General features: G+C 49.2%; 1 pseudogene; it reads right to left on the reverse strand.

The window, feature by feature from the left end:
* Positions 1 to 1,665: 1,665 nt before the first annotated feature.
* On the reverse strand, positions 1,666 to 18,020 carry LOC120392413 (annotated as a pseudogene).
* Positions 18,021 to 19,330: the final 1,310 nt, after the last annotated feature.

The raw sequence follows: 19,330 nt of genomic DNA on the forward strand, positions 1-19,330 counted from the left end.
GTGCAGTGCCCTTCCCCTCTGACCTGAAACCTGCAATGAGAAGCGGTGTGGGGTTATCAGATGCAGTCGGCTCCCGTTCCTGCTCACGTACGGAGAAGCGATGTGGTTCAGTGCTGTACGACGCTGGAGAACTGGGTTCTCAACCAGGCTTTGCTACTAATCAACCCTGAGCTAGTCACTTCTACCTATCAATGTCACAATGGACGCTGAGCGCCTGAAAATCAGGCTCACAGAGAACAGGAAACAGAGGTTGTGAAGTTTCTTGCAGGGTCTTTCCAGTGTGTGAGGGGACAGAGGCCTGGAAGGGAGCTCCTGGGTCACTGCGTCCAGCCCCCTGCTATGGCAGGCAACCCCGGTATATTGTCCTGTTCACAGACTTCTCAGGCTCCGTGTTCTATCTAGTTAGGGGGTTCGCCCCACGGCTCCGATGGGGCGGCTGCTTCAGAACCTCCCTCCTCTGATGGGCAGAAACCTGCTAATTTCCAGCCCCAGATTAATTCCTGACCAGTTTATCCCTGTGTGATCTTGTGCCAACATTGTCCTGTAGCTTCAGTAGCTCCTCCCCGCCCAGGTGTCTACCCCCGAGGTATTTACAGAGCAATGAGAGACCCTCTCCTCTTGCTAGGCTCAACCAGCCAAGCTCTTTCAGTCTCCTTGGATAAGAGAGACTCTCCATTCCCACGAGCATCCTAGCTGTACTTCCCTGCACCTGTTCCAGTCTGAGTGCGTCTTTCTTGAATACAGGTGACCAGAACTGGACCCCTTAGTGCAGCTAGACTGGAAATCAGGCAATACCTCAGGGTAAGCAAACCTCATAAGAACGGCCGTGCTGGGTCAGACCAATGGTCCATCTAGCCCAGTATCCTGTCTGCTGACAGTGGCCAGTGCCAGGTGCCTCAGAGGGAATGAACAGAACGGGGCAATTATCAAGTGATGCATCCCCTGTTGGCCACTCCCAGCTTCTGGCAATCAGAGCTAGGGACACTCAGAGCATGGGGTTGCTTCCCTGACCATCATGGTTAATAGCCATTGATGGACCTGTCCTCCCGCCTTCCCTCCAGACTCGCCTCTTCCAGCAACTTCCCCTCTTTCGCACAATCCTTTTGCTGTCCCACCTACCCCCTCACCCATTATGTTCTCCCCCTGGGTCTCCCAAGCCCTCCTCACACTTCCCATCCATTTCATCTGCCTCCCCTTCTGCCCCAGGCAGCCAGAGCCCAGCTGTGCTCAGCAAGGCCCTAACGCGGCTACCGACCTGCTCCCCCACTGAGCTGCCACATCTGCTGCTGCATCCCGTAGCCATAGTGATTCCCCCTCGGTGGGGTGTCACTGTGCACAAACGATGGGATGTGCTTGTGCATCATTGGGTGCGGGGGAATGTGTGTACAGAGGTGGAATACAATGGAATTTCCATCCCGAGTGAAATGCTCATGTTTTAGGACAAAAAGTCAAAATATTTAGATTTTCCACAGAAAAGAAATTCTCTTCACCCCCCCCCCCCCAAATGTAGGTCTACCCAAAATGAAACATTTTCATTAGACAGACTGTGAGGCTGATGCCAAGCCTCATGGGAATTGTAGTTCCTGGTTCTTCCACCCCTGTTCTCTCCTATAAGTCCTGATTCCCAACTGGACTACATCTCCCATGATGCACTGCAGTGTCTTTTTACCGCCAAAATACCACATAAGAACACCCATGAGTGAGACACTGCAGTGCATCATGGGTGATATTGTCGGGTCAAAGACCAGGGACAAATGAGACCGGAATGACCCAGAACTACAATTCCCATGATGTGCTGCAGCAGCCCCACAGGCAAACCAAAATGAAAATGTTTCATTCTGGGTTGACTGAAAATAAACATTTGAGTCAAGTTCCGCAATGGAAAAATCTCATCCAAATTTACCTTTCCCTGCAGGAAATTTTGCTTTCAACACAACCAGATTTTCCATAAGGGAAAACTTTTAGTTGGAATTTTTCCAACCAGTCCCACTGGTGTCATCCACCGTTAACCAAGTGGGGCTCTCTGTCCTCCTCTGGTGCCTACGCTATGGAAGAGGTCTACAGGTCTCCTACAGGTGCAACTTCCCCAGAACTAGCCCTGTAGCTCAGGCAGTAGAGGATCAGGCTTTTAAGATCCTGAGGTCTCGCTTCCAATCCCAGTTCTCCACCCAGCCCAGGGTTTTTGTTGCATTTCTCTGTGCCGTATTACAGAGAAAGCAAATGAGGAAAAGGGACGCACAGGTTGTTGAATATGGTATCGTAGGTCCACTTCCAGGGCTGGCCCTCGCCTTGTTCCCTCCAGAGGCCAATCCAGTGGTCAGGGATCCCTTTATAGCGCAGCATGAAATCCTGTGGATAAGAACACACACATTATATCCTTAGCTGTGTTACAGCCGCCTTCACGGGGATCAGGGCCCCCACGCGCTGGGTGCTGCACACACAGAGAGCTGGTCCCTCGCCCAAAGAGCTGCCAGTCAAACTACACAGGGCAAAGGGGTTCATCCAAGATTCCCCCCCCCCCACAGGAAAATTTATTGAACCCACCCAATACTCCCCCCTTATTTCATACCAGGGGGGGTTTCCTCCCATTTTCTTACAGTTTCCCAACTTTGGGGAATCATAGAAATGCAGGGCTGGAAGGGACCTCAAGAGCTCATCAAGTTCAGCCCCCCGTGCTCAGGCAGGACAAAATAAACCTAAACCGTCCCTGACGGGTGTTTGTCCAACCTGCTCTTTAAAACCCCCAATAACAGGGATTCCCCCCCACCCTTGGAAGCTTGTTCCAGAGCTTAACTACTGTGAGAGTTAGAAATTTTTTCCTAATATTGAACCTACATCTCCCTTGCTGCAAATTAAGCCCATTACTGCTTGTCCTGCCTTTGGTGGACACGGAGAACAACTGATCAGTGTCCTCTTTATAAAAGCCCTTAACATACTGGAAGACTGTTATCGGGTCCCCGCTCAGTCTTCTTTTCTCAAGACTAAACACACCCAGTTTTTTTAAACCTTTGCTCATAAGTCAGGTCCTCTCAACCTTCGATCGCTTTTGTTGCTCTCTCTGGACTCTCTCCAAATTGTCCACGTCTTTCCTACAGTGAGACACCCAGAACTGGGCACAGCATCCAGCTGAGACCTCACCAGTGCCAAGTACAGCGGGACAATCACCTCCCATGTCTTATGTACAATACTCCTGTTTATACACCCCGGGATGAGATTAGCCTTTTTCTCAGCTGCATCACATTGTCGAGTCATATTTAATTTGTGTTCCACTGTAACCCCCAGACCCTTTTCAGCAGCACTACTGCCAAGCCAGGTATTCCCTATTTTGCCTTCATGCATTTGATTTTTCCTTCCTAGCTGAAGGACTCTTTACTTGTCTTTATTACTGGCTAAATTACATAGATATAGATAGATAAAAACGAGGCATACACTGTTGAGATGAAAATTTTCCTTTCTTTTTCAGAGGCTGGCAAAAGTTTGGGAAATAGTTGTTGTTTTTTTCCTTTAAAGGCGGGTTTCCACACTTCTTCCCCATGCTTTTTATTTTCCCTCTTTTTTCCAGTACAAAACTATGTGGAAAAAGGGAGGGAACCCAAATTTTTGAAAAATGAGATTTTTGGAGTTTAAAAGAATCCCAAACGGAAATGACATTTGAAGTTAAAAAGGAAATGAAAAAATTTTGGGGGGGGGGAAATCAACTTTTTTCTATTAAAAAAAGTCAAATCCTGCCCCTGAATTTCCATTTTACAACTAGCTCCTTGAATCTAGGAGCTGCCTTAGGCCTTCGGGGGGCGCCAGGCTCTGGCATGTCCCTAGCTGTGGTTATGAAGGTTCGTGTCTCTTCCTTACCAGCTCCGGCAGGGAATCAATGGAAGCCAGGGAGGCGTTGAGGGAAGAGCAGTGGCTCTGGCTGTTGTTCCAGTTCTCTTCAGTCTCTGAGAAGTAGAAGCATTTACCTTGGTATCCCACCCAGCGGTCCGGGCACGCAGAAGTGACATAGGGTGGGCAGGGGGAGCAGTGGGGAGGCTTCTTGTCTGAAAATAAGCAAGTAGCATGTTGGTGAGAGATGGGCCTATCCCTGGTGTCTGTCTCTGCGTGGGAATGCCGGCCAGAGATGGCACTAAGACCCACACGGCTCAGGCCTGGGTTGTCATTTTGCAGAGATCCCAAGGCATTGTGATCATCTTGTCTGACCTCCTGCATCACACAGGTCTTAGAACTGCCCCCAAATAATCCCTGGAGCGGAGCTTTTACATCATCATCATCCCATCGTGATTTAAAAACCATCAGCGATGGAGAATCCACCGCGCCCCTTGGTAAATCGTTCTGAGGGTGACTAACGCTCGCTGCTGCCTTATTCCCAGTCTGAGTTTGTCCAGCTTCAACTTCCAGCCACTGGATCGCGTTAGTCTGAAGAGCAGACTAATATTGTTAAATATTTGTTCCCCATGTAAGTAGTTACAGACGGGGTCTGAGGTTGCACGAAATATGTTTATGAGTGTAAATATAAAGCATATTCCAGTTACATTATGAAAAAGGTCTCTTGTAAGGTATCATTACAAAGCTTATAATCTACTGAGTGTGGTCATCCTATTTGTATAAATGTATCATTCTTGTATCTGAAACTAGAAATAGGAAGTATTACTCTGAAGTCCTATTGTAATTATGCAAAGTGTGGGCCATTAATGGTGGCTTGGAATCTTGATGGCTCCCATTAGCTAGGACAATTGATTGTGGATGACTGTTTACTTGCAAGCCTCCACTGCATAGGTACTGGCCAGTCCTGGAGGAATGGAGGGGGGCTCACAGGACATGTGACCATGTCACCTGGTACTGGAATCCATCTTAAACCTGGTGCTTTCCATTTAGAAGGAGGGGTGGGGACCCAGTGAGACAAAGGATTCCCACCTTGTCCAAAGCTATAAAAGGGGGTGGAACAGAACAAAGGGAGCCCAGTCATGAGGAATCCCCGGCTTTTCACCTAAGATGTCTGCTGCAACTAACAAGGATTGTACCAGGGAAAGGATCGGGCCCAGACTAGGAAGGAGTCTAGTCTGTGAAAGAAGCTTATTGGAACATCTCTGAGGGTGAGATTTACCTGTATTCAGTTTCTTACTGTATTAGGCTTAGACTTGCGTGTTTTGTTTTATTTTGCTTGGTAACTTTATTTTGTTTTGCATATTATTACTTGAAACAACTTAAATCCTAATTTATACTTAATAAAATCACTTTTGTTTATTAATTAACCCAGAATAAATTATTAATACCTGCGGGAGCAAACAGCTGTGCATCTCTCTCTATATCGGTATTACAGAGGCTGGACAATTTATAAGTTTAGCCTATATAAGCTTTATACAGAGTAAAACAGATTTATTTGGGGTTCAGATCCCATTGGGAGCTGAGTGCTGGAGACAGGAGCACTTGCTGAGCCGTTTTTGGTTAAAAGTCTGCATCTGTGGGAGCGTGGACCAGACCTGGGTCTGGGTTGCAGCAGGTTAGCGTGTCTGGCTCAACAAGGCAGGGGTCTGGAGGCCCAAGCTGGCAGGGGAAACGGGCTCCGAGGTAATTTCAGCACATCAGGTGACAGTCCCAAGGGGGTCTCTGTGACCAAACCCATCACCCTAGGATCACCCTTTAACCTTCTCTTGTAAACAGATGGAGCTCTTTGAGTCTATCACATCAAGCAGGTTTTAATCCTTCTTGTGGCTCCACTCTGACCCCTCTCCAATTTATCAACATCCTTCCTGAACTGTGGGCACTAGAACTGGACACGGATTCCAGCAGCGGTCGCAGCAGGGCCAAATCCAGAAGTAAAATAACCTCTTGGCTCCTACGGGAGATTCCCCTGGTTATACATCCCAGGATCGCATTAGCTCCTCTTGAACACAAGCTCCCAGTGGGACGCTGTGGTCAGCGGATTATGCCCCATGACCCCCAAACCTTTGTCAGAGCCCCTGCTCCCCGGAGAGAGCCCCCATCCTGGTTGTACGGCCGCCATTTCCATGGGGTGGCTGGGGAGGACGGGGTGGTGCTAAGATGGCGTCATGACCTACGGTACCCGCGCATCCAAATGGGCCCATCAGCCATCTTAACTTCCAGCACTGTCGTCTGCGGTGGCCCATTCTGCCAGGGACGGGCAGCCCATTCAAATGCGCCTCCGTGGTGCAAGGCGTGAAAAATGGGAGGGGTGGGTGCATTTCATGGACTCTCCCTGGACGTATCGTCCTCAGTGCACACTGGACAGTTGACACACTGGGGCTAGAACTGGGGCCCTCCAGAGCAAAGAGCGAGACCCGTAATATCGAAGCCAAGAGCCCCTAGGTGGGGCTAGAACAACTCAGGTTCTCTGTGGCTGGGCCCAAAGCCGGCCTGTCACACACACTCGCCAAGGCCTTCCACTCAGGAGAGCGAAGCAGCCACTAAAACTGAGGGCAAAGGAGCCTAACAAGAGGGATGAGGGAAGTGGTTTTCCCAATATCCTGCAAAAACGTTCGAGGTTTCAGAGAATTTTCCCTTCCTGAGTCAGGGAGAAAAGTCAAAAGTTTTCATGAACTGAAAAGCCAGAAACCATTTCAGTTCGGGTCAATGGAAACTTTTACCAGCCATGTGATTTCCCAATGCACAGACGCATTAACTATGGGCTGAAATGCTGGCACATGCTCTGTAGCAAAACAGCACGGGTGGATGGCTGGCACATGTCAAAGAGATGCTGGCTTTGCGCTGCCTGTATTGCTGCCATTCAGGGCCCTGACCTTCCCCTGGTGTGACTTAGAGCAACCCTGAGGCTGCTCTAACTTACCCTCTGCTTCTCAGGCCACCTGGGAAGCACAGAACAGCTGTAATGCAGCATGCTCTGGCCACAACCCCAACCCATCCCCTACACTCTGGGTGCCAATCTCATATGCCAGCTGGGGAGGCCCCCTGAATTGGGGGGATTCTCAGAGGGCTCTTTGCATCCACCTTGAGTCCCCAGAGTGGTGTCAAGTGGTCTAAGGATCCAGCCCAGAGTCTCCCACTCTCCACGCAGCCAACCCGACCCCTACAGCGGGTTCCTCCCTGTAGCCATTTCCTTGTGAAGGTCTGTTTTCCCAGTGAGGCCAAGCAGCCAGCCCCTCACTCCAGCACTGACAGCTGTCACCGCACACTCCCTACCGCACGTGTCTTCTCTAAGGAATCCCGGGGGCTCTTCGGTTCCTGGGGGCAGGGCGCACACACCCCAACACACCCCTTTCCGCTGTGCCAGCGACACCCAGCCAGGAACGGGAAAAATCCGTTCAGCACGACAGATTCTCTGTGTCACGTGAGTTTTATGGAGGAGCTTTGGCATGGAAAAGAAATTCAGAAATGCTCCCAAAGCCATGAGAGACTTTTAAGGTGAGACTGGGCGTTGGATGACACAGGGAGTGGGATAGGGAGACCCACCCACTGCATCCCTACACCGCTACCCAGGCCTGGGATCTAGTGGGGCTGCTTCCGAGGGGGCAGGGAACGGGGTTGGTCCCTTCCTCTTTGGGGGAAAAGGGTCTGGAGAGAGATTTCCCCTCTGAAAAGGGGAATGTGCTTCAATGGAGGAGTCAGACCAGGGCAAAGACAAGGTGAGAAGAGGCCGTGGGAAACGCAAGTGGGCACCGTGACCTTGGGGCTAGGACAAGCAGTCAATGAAGAATCAGTGACAAGGGAATGAGAATCAGCCGGGTTAGTAATGACCCTTCACTCACCCGCCAGTGCAATTACGGTGATGATCAAAGCTGTGATGATGACAGTAACGGTAATTGGGATCCGTTTATCTTTAATGCATTTTAGGCTGAAATCTGCAAAATAAAAAAAAATGACATGAAAACAGATGAAGGTGGGCAAACGTATCAACAGCAAATGCTGCCAGAGTGTGAAAACGGTCACGTTTTGCTAAGTGCTTCCACGAGTGGATAAATCTAGTTGATGATGATCAAGGGCATGGAACAGCCTCCATACGAGGAGAGACGACAAAGATTAGGGCCGTTCTTCTTAGAGAAGAGACGACTAAGGGGGGATAGGACAGAGGTCTATAAAACAATGAACAGTGTGGAACAAGTGAACAGAAAAGTGTTATTTACCCGTCCCACAACACAAACACCAGGGGTCACCGGATGAAATTAGCAAGAAGCAGGGTTAATACAAACAAGAGGAAATACTTTTTCACACAGCGCATAGTCCACCTGCCACGGGATGTGGTGATGGCCAAAAATAACTAGGTTCCCAACCAGAATGCGCTAAGTTCCTGGAGGACAGGTCCATCGATGGCCATTAGCCAAGGTGGGCAGGGACACGACCCCTGCTCCTCTGACTGCCAGGAGCCAAGGCAGGGGTGGATCGCTCAGTAATTCCCCTGCCCTGTCCCCTCCCCGAAGCTCTGCTAGTGGCCACTGTAGCAGATGGGAGACGGGGCTAGGCTGACCCTGCTCTGACCCGGTGTGGCAGCTCTTACGTTTACAACTTTCCCAAACAACTTAAAAATGTATTTTCAATAAAAATGTCACCAAAAGAGCCACGAAAAAAGAAAAAGCAAGAAACACCTTTGTTTCCACCAAAAATGAAAAAGCCGAACAACTTTTTTTTGGTTTTCAGTTAAAAAAAAAAACCAAACAAACAGGTTCAAAAATGTCACTGAGCTCTGGTCACCGGCTTTGAAGGACCTTCTTACTTTCCAGATTGCTAGATCAGGGACCTTGCCACCATGAGCTGGTTGATTGGGAAAGAGATTTTCATGGTTGCCCAGAGTTACCGCGGCTACTTTGGGGGCTACCAGGATATCTCAGGACTTGCCTTTAGAAAGGGCATAAAATCATCAACAGCAGAAACTGAACTCCTGATTTCTGGATTTAAAGGCACAAGCCACTATCACTCGAGCTAAAGGAACAGCACCTTAAGGGATTGTCTCTTGTTGTGTCTGTGCAGCACCCGGCACAAGGGGGCCCTGATCTCTGCTGGGGCAGGGACTGTCTCTCCCTGTGTCTGTGCAGCACGCAATGGAACTCAGCTGCTGTCTCTCGATGTTACCATATTGTACCTAACAAATAATATAATTATTTACCAACATCTCTTCCCCTGTCTTCCACTGTTCCCAGACCCGGCAGCATTGCACCAGTCACCCCTCCACCTACCAGAAAGGAAAAGAAACTGTCATTTAAGGTCAGATCATACAGTCCCCTCTATGCAGGGCCCAGTGCTGTGTCCGAAGCCCAGGCCTTTTGAATGTGTCCATCACTGCTTCCCCTCCCCACCCCATCCCACATTCCAGAGTGACCCAAATCTTGGCCTGGTTGAGGGGCTCCAAGCGGATTAGATTGTGTCCTTTGTTGCCAAGAAAGCTAACGGCATTTTGGGCTGTATAAGTAGGGGCATTGCCAGCAGATTGAGGGACGTGATCAGTCCCCTCCATTCGGCATTGGTGAGGCCTCATCTGGAGTACTGTGTTCAGTTTTGGGCCCCACACTACAAGAAGGATGTGGAAAAATTGGAAAAAGACTCTAGCGAAGGGCAACAAAAAATGATTAGGGGGCTGGAGCACATGACTTATGAGGAGAGGCTGAGGGAACTGGAATTATTTAGTCTGCAGAAGAGAAGAGTGAGGAGGGATTTGATAGCTGCTTTCAACTACCGGAAGGGGGGTTCCAAAGAGGCTGGATCTAGACTGTTCTCAGTGGTACTAGATGTCAGATCAAGGAGTAATGGTCTCAAGTTGCAGTGGGGGAGGTTTAGGTTGGATATTAGGAAACACTACTTCCCTAGGAGGGTGGTGAAGCACTGAAATGGGTTATCTAGTGAGGTGGTGGAATCTCCATCCTTAGATATTTTTAAGGTCCGTCTTGACAAAGCCCTGGCTGGGATGATTTCATTGGGCTTGGTCTTGCTTTGAGCAGGGGGTTGGACTAGATGACCTCCTGAGGTCCCTTCCAACCCTGAGAGTCTATGATTCTATTATTAGAGAGCATGGCAACGCATTTACAAATTGTGTGCCATGTCCCTCTCTAGTGGCTGGTAAGGGGATAATTTCTTTGACAGCATTTTTGTCAGCATTAGAACAATTCTGGCTCTTCCTGCTCTCCACAGAAATCTCCAATCCCTCTTGGAATTTTCCTAAGTTCTTGACCTCAACGTCATCAGCTGATGTCACCTAGCAGCGAGTTCCACCATCTAATTACCCAGTGTGTGAAAAACTGTTTCCACTGATCAGTTTTGACGTTCCCACCTTTCCATCCCATTGACTGTCCCCTTTGTGCTTGTGCTAGACACGGATCTACCTTCTCTATCCCATCCATTATCCTGTCCCTTGTACCCGTCTCCTCTCCAAGGTAACAATCTCCGTCTTGTCAAGCTCTCTTCACAGGAGAGTTTTCCCAGGCCCTTGATCTTTCTCGTCACCTCTCTCAGAACCCCTCTAGTTCTACAATATCCTTTCCGAGACGGGGCGCACACAGTATTCCAGATTTTCAGCCTTTCACTCCACCAGTTCTCCTGTTGGCCATAGAGTCCTTCAGGGTAGAAAACACCCAAATTGCTAACATAAAAAACAAGCATGAACCAAAGAGCAACAAAAACTCCTTGTTTCCTGTCTTCATCCCTCATAAAATAAAGGAGGCAACCCACCCACCCTCTGCCAATCACACTGCAGGCGCCCTTTTAATTAAGACCAAAGTATTTAGTATTTACTGGTATCGCTTGTTGCTTCAGCGCTCTCTCCTGCCATTTTCTGGACAATCAGCACCAAGACTGCTGTGTCTCCACCTACCAGGAAGGAACAGAGACGGTCACTCAGGGTGGGTTATTTTAATTACGCACTTCTCCTTTAAAGCCGTCATAACATACCATGTGCCAAATGCAACAGACAATGCCTCTCACTGTGTCCATCAAGGTGTTTTCAGTGCATCCGTCACCATGTGAGACCCACGGTCGTGGCTTCAACCAGCCTTAATATCCTCAAATACCCAACAGTCCCCACCCCTCCTTCAGAGAGTCATAGATTTTAATGCCCAAAATCAGGCTGTCGATTAATTGCAGTTAACTCACGTGATTAACTCAAATAATTAAACACGATTAAAAAATTGTGATTAGTTCAGTGGGGTTTAGGACACACCCACTGATCAGAGAGATCTCCTGGCTGATACAGGAACCCTTAATGTAATGGGGTGCACAGGGTTCCCCACACAAGGGGTTAGTAAGTAAGAGCAATGGGCCAGCGCTGCACATTCTCCTGCTCCAGCTACTGGCCTCTGGGCCACCAAATTCCCAAACTTCACTTACACCCACCACACGGCTACTTTTAAGGCATTAAAGAATGTGACCTCCACTGGCACCAGGCCTTTAACTCAGGGGACACGTGGCATTTCTGTTCCACCTCAGCTTCAGTGCTGCGGGCTGCTGGGCAGGGTGAGTGAGACTTTGCACAGACACCTGGGAATGCAGATGGCTCTTGTCTGTCTCCCTCATTCCAGCCCTTAGTGCTGCAAGTTCTATCTCATCACCGTATCTTCTGAGAGTCTCCCATGTACTCTGTGCCAATGCACCTACGGTTAATATTATTAGCTACTTCTCTTGCAGAAGTGTCACAGGGCACCAACCAAGACTGGAGCTCCATTGTGCTGGGCGCTGCAGACACACAGGGAGAGACAGTCCCTGCCCCAGCTGAGATCAGGGCCCCGTTGTGCCGGGCGCTGCCCAGACACACACAGGGAGAGACAGTCACTACCCTAGCGAGATCAGGGCCCCGTTGTGCAGACAGTCCCTGGCCCAAAGAGCTCACAATCTAACCACACAAAGGGCAGGAGGGGACTTGAATAAGAGAGACCCACTGGTGTCTTCAGGCCTTGTGCTCCCCCCTGCCTGGGCTTGTACTCCTCCCCCCCCCCCCCTTGTCCCTTCTTCCTGTCAGAACTCCAGGGGTTAAAGGAAGGGGGAGCTAAAAGCAGAGGCAAGGCCCATCCTCCTCTCTCTCCCTGGCTTGGGTTGAGCAGCCTCCTTCGCAGCTCCCCTGCCGTTCTGGCTGGAGCAGACAGGATGCCCCCTTCCTGCTTCTATCACCTTCAACACCCATGAACTCCTGCGGGACAGGATGGTCTAGCAGCAATAGGGTGACCAGACAGCAAGTGTGAAAAATCGTGACAGAGGCTGGGGGGGCGGGGAGGGTAATAGGAACCTATATAAGAAAAAGCCCCCAAAATCAGGACTGTGCCTATAAAATCAGGACATCTGGTCACCCTAAGTAGTGAAGGTGCCATGCTCCATGCTGGGTCTCAGGAGAGAGCAATTCTGTTTGCAGCTCTGCCACTGCTTTCCTAGGTGACCTTGGGCAAGCCCCTGCTCTGTGACTCAGTTTCCCACCTGCCCCTTTCTTTCTGGTGCATTTCACTTGCAAGCTCCGTGCCTCTGTGTGTGTGTGTGTGTGTGTGTCTGTTCTGTGCCCAGCTCAGTGGGGTCCTGGTCTCAGTTAGGGCCTCTAGACCCCACAGTAATAATACAACCACTAAAGTAACAGCTGATTGTGAGTGAGATACGTCATGTGACACACAATGGAGCTCAGCTGAGGCACTTCTGCTGAAAGGCTTGTGCTGGTTCAGTGAGGAAGGGGCGGCTGACTTGACCTTCGTTACAATCACAGTTCTTAAATGCTAAACTTTCACCTCTCACTCCATGGACCTGGTTTCCTTTCTCCCAGACGTTTTCAGGTGGGATTGGGGGAGTGAGACCTTTAATTGAACTTGAGACTTTCACATCGATGGGCCTTGGAGGCTTTAGCTTTGGAGCCATTGGTACATGGTGCTGTGCATTTACTGAGCCAGGGTGGAACGGCTGCCAGAACCGGGCCTGACGGCATTTTCTGTCAAATATTTCAGATTGACAGTGCTTAAAAGCAAAAAATCCAAGGAGGCAAATTGCCCCGAGCGCCTCAAAGAGCCAGTTCATCAAATCAAAGGATCCGAAAAATGTCGGGTGGGAAGGGACCTCACAGGTCATCAAGTCCAGCCCCCTGCGCTGAGCACGACCAAGTAAACCTAGACCATCCCGGACGGGTGTTTGTCCAACCTGGTCTTAAACACCTCCGGTGACGGGGATTCCACACCCTCCCCTGGAAGCCTGTTCCAGAGCTTAACTCCCCTCTGAGTTATATTTTTTCCTAATATCTCACCTAAATCTCCCTTGCTCCAGATTCAGCCCATTACTTCTTGTCCTGCCATCAGTGGCCGTGAAGAACAATTGATCACAGTCCTTTTGATAACAGCCTGCAAATACATTAAGGGATGTTATCAGGTCCCCCCCTCAGCCTTCTCTTCTCACGACTAAACACGTCCAGTTCTTTCATCCTTTCCCCATAAGTCATAAGAACATCAGAACGGCCATACTGGGTCAGACCAAAGGTCCATCTAGCCCAGTATCCTGTCCTCCGACACTGGCCAATGCCAGGTGCCCCAGAGGGAGTGAACCTAACAGGCAACGATCAAGTGATCTCTCTCCTGCCATCCATCTCCATCCACCCTCTGACAAACAGAGGCTAGGGACACCATTCTAAACCTTTTATCACTTTCGTTGCTTTCCTCTGAACTCTCTCCAAATTGTCCACATCTTTCTTAATGTCCAGAACTGGGCACTGTACCCCAGATGAGGTCTCACCAGCACCGAACAGAGCTGGACAATGACCTCCTCTGTCTTCCACACGGCACTCGTGTTCATGCACCCCGGAATGATATCAAAGCCTTTTTTTGAAACTGCATCACATTGTTGTCTCACATTCAAGTTTTTGATCCACTAGAACCCCCAGATCCTTTTCCCCACCACGATCACCTGGCCAGTTATTCCCCAGTGTGTAATTGTCCATTTATTTTTTTCCTTCTTACGTGTAACACTTTGTACTTGTCCTTACTGAATTTCATCTTGCTGATTTCAGGCCAATTTATCACGGTCACTTTGAATTCTAATCTTGTCCTCCAACTTGCTTGCAACCCCTCCCGGCTTCGTATCAGCCTCCCATTTTATAAGCATTCGCTCCACTCCATTATCCAGGTAATTAATGAAAATAATGACTAGCACCTGACCTACAACTGACCCCTGCTACATCCTACTAGATACATCCTCTCAGGTGGACAGCAAACCACTGATAACTACTCTGGGTACAGTCTTTCAACCAGTTGTGCACCCACCTTATAGTCATTTCATCTAGATCACATTCCTCAGTTTGCTTGTGAGAATGTCACGTGGGACTAGGTCAAAGGCTTTACTAAAATCAAGATATATCACGTCTCCTGCTTCTCCACTAGGCCAGTGACCCTGTTAAAAGAAGGAAATAAGGTTGGGTTAGTCAAGAAAAAAATTGTACTAACCAATCCATGTTGGCTCTGACTTATTACCCTGTTATCCTCTAGGCTAGGGGCTTGCACACTGATTGTTTAATCATTTGTTCTAGTCCCTTTCCAGGGATCGAAGTTAGACTGACAGGTCTATAATTCCCTGGTTCCTCTTTCTTCCCCTTTTTAAAGGTGGGTCCAACGTTCGCCCTTCTCCATTCCTATGGGCCCTCACCCACCTTCCAGGAGTTCTTGAAGTTAATCGCTAACAGTTCCGAGATGATTTCGCCTGCACCGTCGCTGCAAAGTGGGCAGGTTCCAGGCACTCAGGGTACATCTACACTGCAAAACACCCACGGCAGCGAGTCTCAGGCTTGTGCTATGGTGCTAAACAGGGGGAGACCTGCCCTTCTCACCGAGCTTCAGGGCAGGAACATCTATATGGCTCCTTTCAGCACCACAGTGTGTAGACCCAGGCTTGGAGATAAACATCTGCCACAGGTGGTTTATTCTCTCTTGCTCTATGCCCAGGGGGTGAATTGCCAGTGCCCTGGAGTGTTTTGTTTTGGCAGGTGTCAAGGCTGATTCCCCACTCTGGCACTTTAAGTGCAGAAGGTGGGGGCCCACAAGGATTTTTAAAAAAATTAATACAGGCCGCTTCAGGCTTGTATTAAACTCCCAAGGTTACAGCTTTTCTCTGATCTTGGCTTGGTAAACGCTACCATCACCCAAATCTGAAGATGTCCATGCAGTGTGCAGAGGGGGTCAAAAAAGCAAAAAGGATGTTAGGAATCATTAAAAAGAGGATAGAAAATAAGACTGACAATATATTATTGCCCTTATATAAATCCATGGTATGCCCACATCTCGAATACTGTGTACAGATGTGGTCTCCTCACCTCAAAAAAGATATTCTAGCACTAGAAAAGGTTCAGAAAAGGGCAACTAAAATGATTAGGGGTTTGGAGAAGGTCCCATATGAGGAGAGATTAAAGAGGCTGGGACTTTTCAGCTTGGAAAAGAGGAGACTAAGGGGATATGATAGAGGTATATAAAATCATGAGTGATGTTGAGAAAGTGGATAAGGAAAAGTTATTTACTTGTTCCCATAATACAAGAACTAGGGGACAGCAAATGAAATTAATAGGCAGCAGGTTTAAAACAAATAAAAGGAAGTTCTTCTTCACGCAGCGCACAGTCAACCCATAGAACTCCTTGCCTGAGGAGGTTGTGAAGGCTAGGACTATAACAGCATTTAATAGAGAACTGGATAAATTCATGGAGGTTAAGTCCATTAATGTCTATTAGCCACGATGGGTAAGTAATGGTATCCCTTGACTCTGTTTGTCAGAGGGTGGATGGAGATGGATGGCAGGAGAGAGATCACTTGATCATTACCTGTTAGGTTCACTCCCTCTGGGGCACCTCGCATTGGCCACTGTCGGAAGACAGGATACTGGGCTAGATGAAAACTTTGGTCTGACCCAGTATGGCCATTCTTATAGCACTGGTGAGACCTCACCTGGAATACTGTGTGCAGCCATGACTCCTATTAGCAAATATCTCCAATGACCCGTGATGGGACACGAGCTGGGGAGAGCTCTGAGTTACTACAGAGAATTCTTTCCCAGGCGTCTGTCTGGTGGGTCTCGCCCACATGCTCAGGGTCTAACTGGTCGCCATATTTGGGGGCAGGAAGGAATTTTCCCCCAGCTCAGCTTGGCAGAGACCCTGGGGAGGTTTCATCTTCCTCTGCAGCATGGGGCACGGATCACTTGCAGGATTGAACTAGTGTAAATGGTGGATTCTCTGTCACTTGACATTTTTAAACCATGATGTGAGGACGTTAGTGACTCAGCCAGAGGTTCAGGGTCTGTTACAGCAGTGGGTGGGTGAGGTTCTGTGGCCTGTGACGTGCAGGAGATCACACTGGATGATCGTGCTGGGCCCTTCTGGCCTTCAGGGCTGTGAGTCTATAGGGCTGTGTGTGTGTCTGGTGGGTGGGCAGGAGGGACACGAGCGTACAGGCCAGAGATCAGCAGATGAATCCCGCACTGCTGGGGCGGCGCCAACATGGGTGAGTTGTGAGAGTCTGAGGCAGGCGTTATTCTCCCCCCCCCCATAACCAACGGGGTCTAAGAACAACCCCCATGACACCTGCATCTGCCGAACTGAACAGGCAGTTGGAGGCTCCCTGCTTCAGGGCATGGTCAGTTAACTGTCAGGAAACAGCAGATGGGAGCTGTGCAGCTGCTGGGGTGTAGATACAACGTGTCTCACAACCAAAGAGCTGGATAAGGAAAGCAGGAGGGGCGACAACACAACAGGTTGGAAGTGGTGAAATACCACAGTCCTCAACAGAAAAGCAGCTGAAATCAATTTCTTCTTTGGCAGGTGTTAAAATCCCAGGCCCCTCCTGAAGCCACCAATTACAGTGAACAATGGAGAATTGGGAAGCAGTTTCTGTAGGAGTCTGGCTGGCTGAGTTTCTGGCTGAATGCTTATTACACAGATTGCCATTTGTTTTCAGTTTTAACTGAAAAATTCCAGGGTTTTACAAAAGCTATTTGGTGGGGGCGCACGTGCACAAACTGACGACAAAATATTTCCAGCCACAATTATCGAGCTTCACAGACAGGCAAAGTAAGGAAAATGCTGCTTGAGAACTGAGTAGGGTTTGTTTGACGTGTATTTCCCTTGTATGTTTTGACATGAGGTGTTGAAATTTGTGTTTTAAAGGTTATAAAGCCTTAACTGTTTAAATCTCAACATCTATTGTCATTAATGATTGTCCGACCCCCACTTCCTCCCCAACTGCGAGCATTTACCTAAACATTTTTAAAAGGTTTAAAACCCATAATTTTGCACAGCTGTGAACATTTAGAATTGATAAAAATCTTTTAAATAAAGCTTACAGATCATTATGTCAAAATTATAAAAATCAGCATCCACCAGGCCTAGTTATAAACACAAGTCATTTAAAATCCCTAGGAAACAAATCCCCACTAGCCCAAGCTTAGGCTGTTACCCACCTACTGTGGTTCTGCCAGCCCGGTTCCAGCACTCAGTGACCTTAACAGAAACAGGGGGGTTGGGATCAGGTTCTAGTATGTCCACACTGCACTGTAAGCCCAGGGTTCAAACTCAAGCTCAAGGGGTTACAAGTAAGTGTAGACGCTCAAGTCCCAGGGTAACAAACCCAGGATCTGCTCACTCAAGTTCTACTAACCCTGGCCTTACACTGCAATGTAGACATATCTAGGGTGTGGCCCTAATGGGTCTTACCTCTCAGTCCCAACAGAGGATGGTGACAGCACTGACCTGCTGACCAGGTCTTGGTTCAGTTTCCAGCAATGTCACAAGCTCCTGGCCTGACCTTGGGCTGGTCAGTTCATCTCTCTGTCCTTCACTTACCAAACAGGCCCGTGATAACGCTTGCTTGGTGAGGGAATATTTCATTCCTATTCGGGAGGCTCAGACTCTGCAGTGACAAACAGCAGACACCTCCTAAACGCCCCACACCTGGAATAGGAAATTCCACCCACCTTCAACTTGGCTGCTACCCCAGAGAGGCAGGGCTGGAACAGCAGGTTTGGAAGCGAACGCTGGAGTGACATCTGTGTTCCTTCACAGACGCGCCGCTCAGTTCAGATCTATAGTTTACATTCCTGGGCTGGGATACCAAGCACCCATAGCCAGATGAGCACAGGATACCTGTTTTGAAAGGAAAGGCTGGAAAGGTACTGGGACTGCAGAGGTGCAGCCCAGGGGTAGGCAGAGGCAGCAGGTCCAAACCCCCCTTGCCTGTGATGAGTGGCTTGTACACTGCAGTCAGCCCCAGCGAAAGGGGGCTAGACGGTGACTGGCAGTAGCCACTCAGATGAGGTGGGGATAGTGGGTGGGGAGACCCAGAGAGCGGGTGTACTGCCAGGGAGCAGCGCCAGAGGACAAGGGGCACCGGGTCCAGGAGGGACACAGGGGCCAGCGGCAGTGAGGCACCAGCCTGCAGAGGGCGCTCCGGGTCAAAACAGCTAATTCCCAGGACGGCCAACAGGAGGCGCCGCAGGGGTGAGTCTCGCTCCGTCCCAGGCTCTGAACCCTGGGCAATGAGAAAGAGACAGGAGCAGACCTTGAAAACGGTGAAAAAGAGAGGCCTGCGCTGGCTGCTGGGACTTACAAGGAGGGTTCTGTTTATTCACCTCCTGGTTTCTCGGCCTTTCGGATTCATGTTTTCCAGCTTTTTTCCCACTGGCCACAAGGCCTAGAAACAGACCAGAAGGCGAATAAGCAGTTGGGGTTCACTGCATGTCTCTCCCCTTCCCTGGTGTGGAAACAGAAAAAGAACTGACAGGAATTTGTAGAGGATCTTAATGCAAGACAGTCTGTTAGCCAGAGTCAGGCTAGCTGTAACCCTTCTAACACAAAATTTGTAGAAGCGAGGATTGCGGGAGGCGCGTAGGAAAAAAAAAATGTGTAAAGTTGTTTTGACCTTGTGTAGATAATATGAAATGTAGGCTGGCGTCTAAATAGAAGTGAGAAAAATAAGTTATCAGGATGGCCTATGTATAAACAAAATGCAGCTGTTGCTTATTATTGTCTAACAAAAGGTATAAATGCTGCTGTAATTGTTTACATGTAAAAAGACCTGCCTGGGACTGGGGCACCCCTGTGTCCGAGGGCTCTCCCTCCCGCTATACTTTATTTTCTCTTTACAATTGTATCTGACGCTGCTGCACCCAATCAAAAAGTAAAAACTGCGTTTTTCTCTGACACTGGCCTCCTCAAGCCCAGCCTCTTCATTTTCAGGCCCCTGGCCTGGTGCCCTGCTGCAGGGTGACAGCTGCTGGCCTGGCTGACGCCGCAGGGACTGAGTCCAGATCTCCAGCGCTACCAGCATGAACTGCTCCAGTGTGAGCTGAGCTGGGCTCAAACAACCCAGAGCCTCTGTGCACTGGGTGCAGAGGAACAGCCTGTAACACACAGTGCAGGATGGGCAGCTTGTTCCCGTCCGGCCC

The sequence above is a fragment of the Mauremys reevesii genome, unplaced genomic scaffold (genome assembly GCF_016161935.1).
Source record: "Mauremys reevesii isolate NIE-2019 unplaced genomic scaffold, ASM1616193v1 Contig1, whole genome shotgun sequence".
Lineage (NCBI taxonomy): Eukaryota > Metazoa > Chordata > Testudines > Geoemydidae > Mauremys > Mauremys reevesii.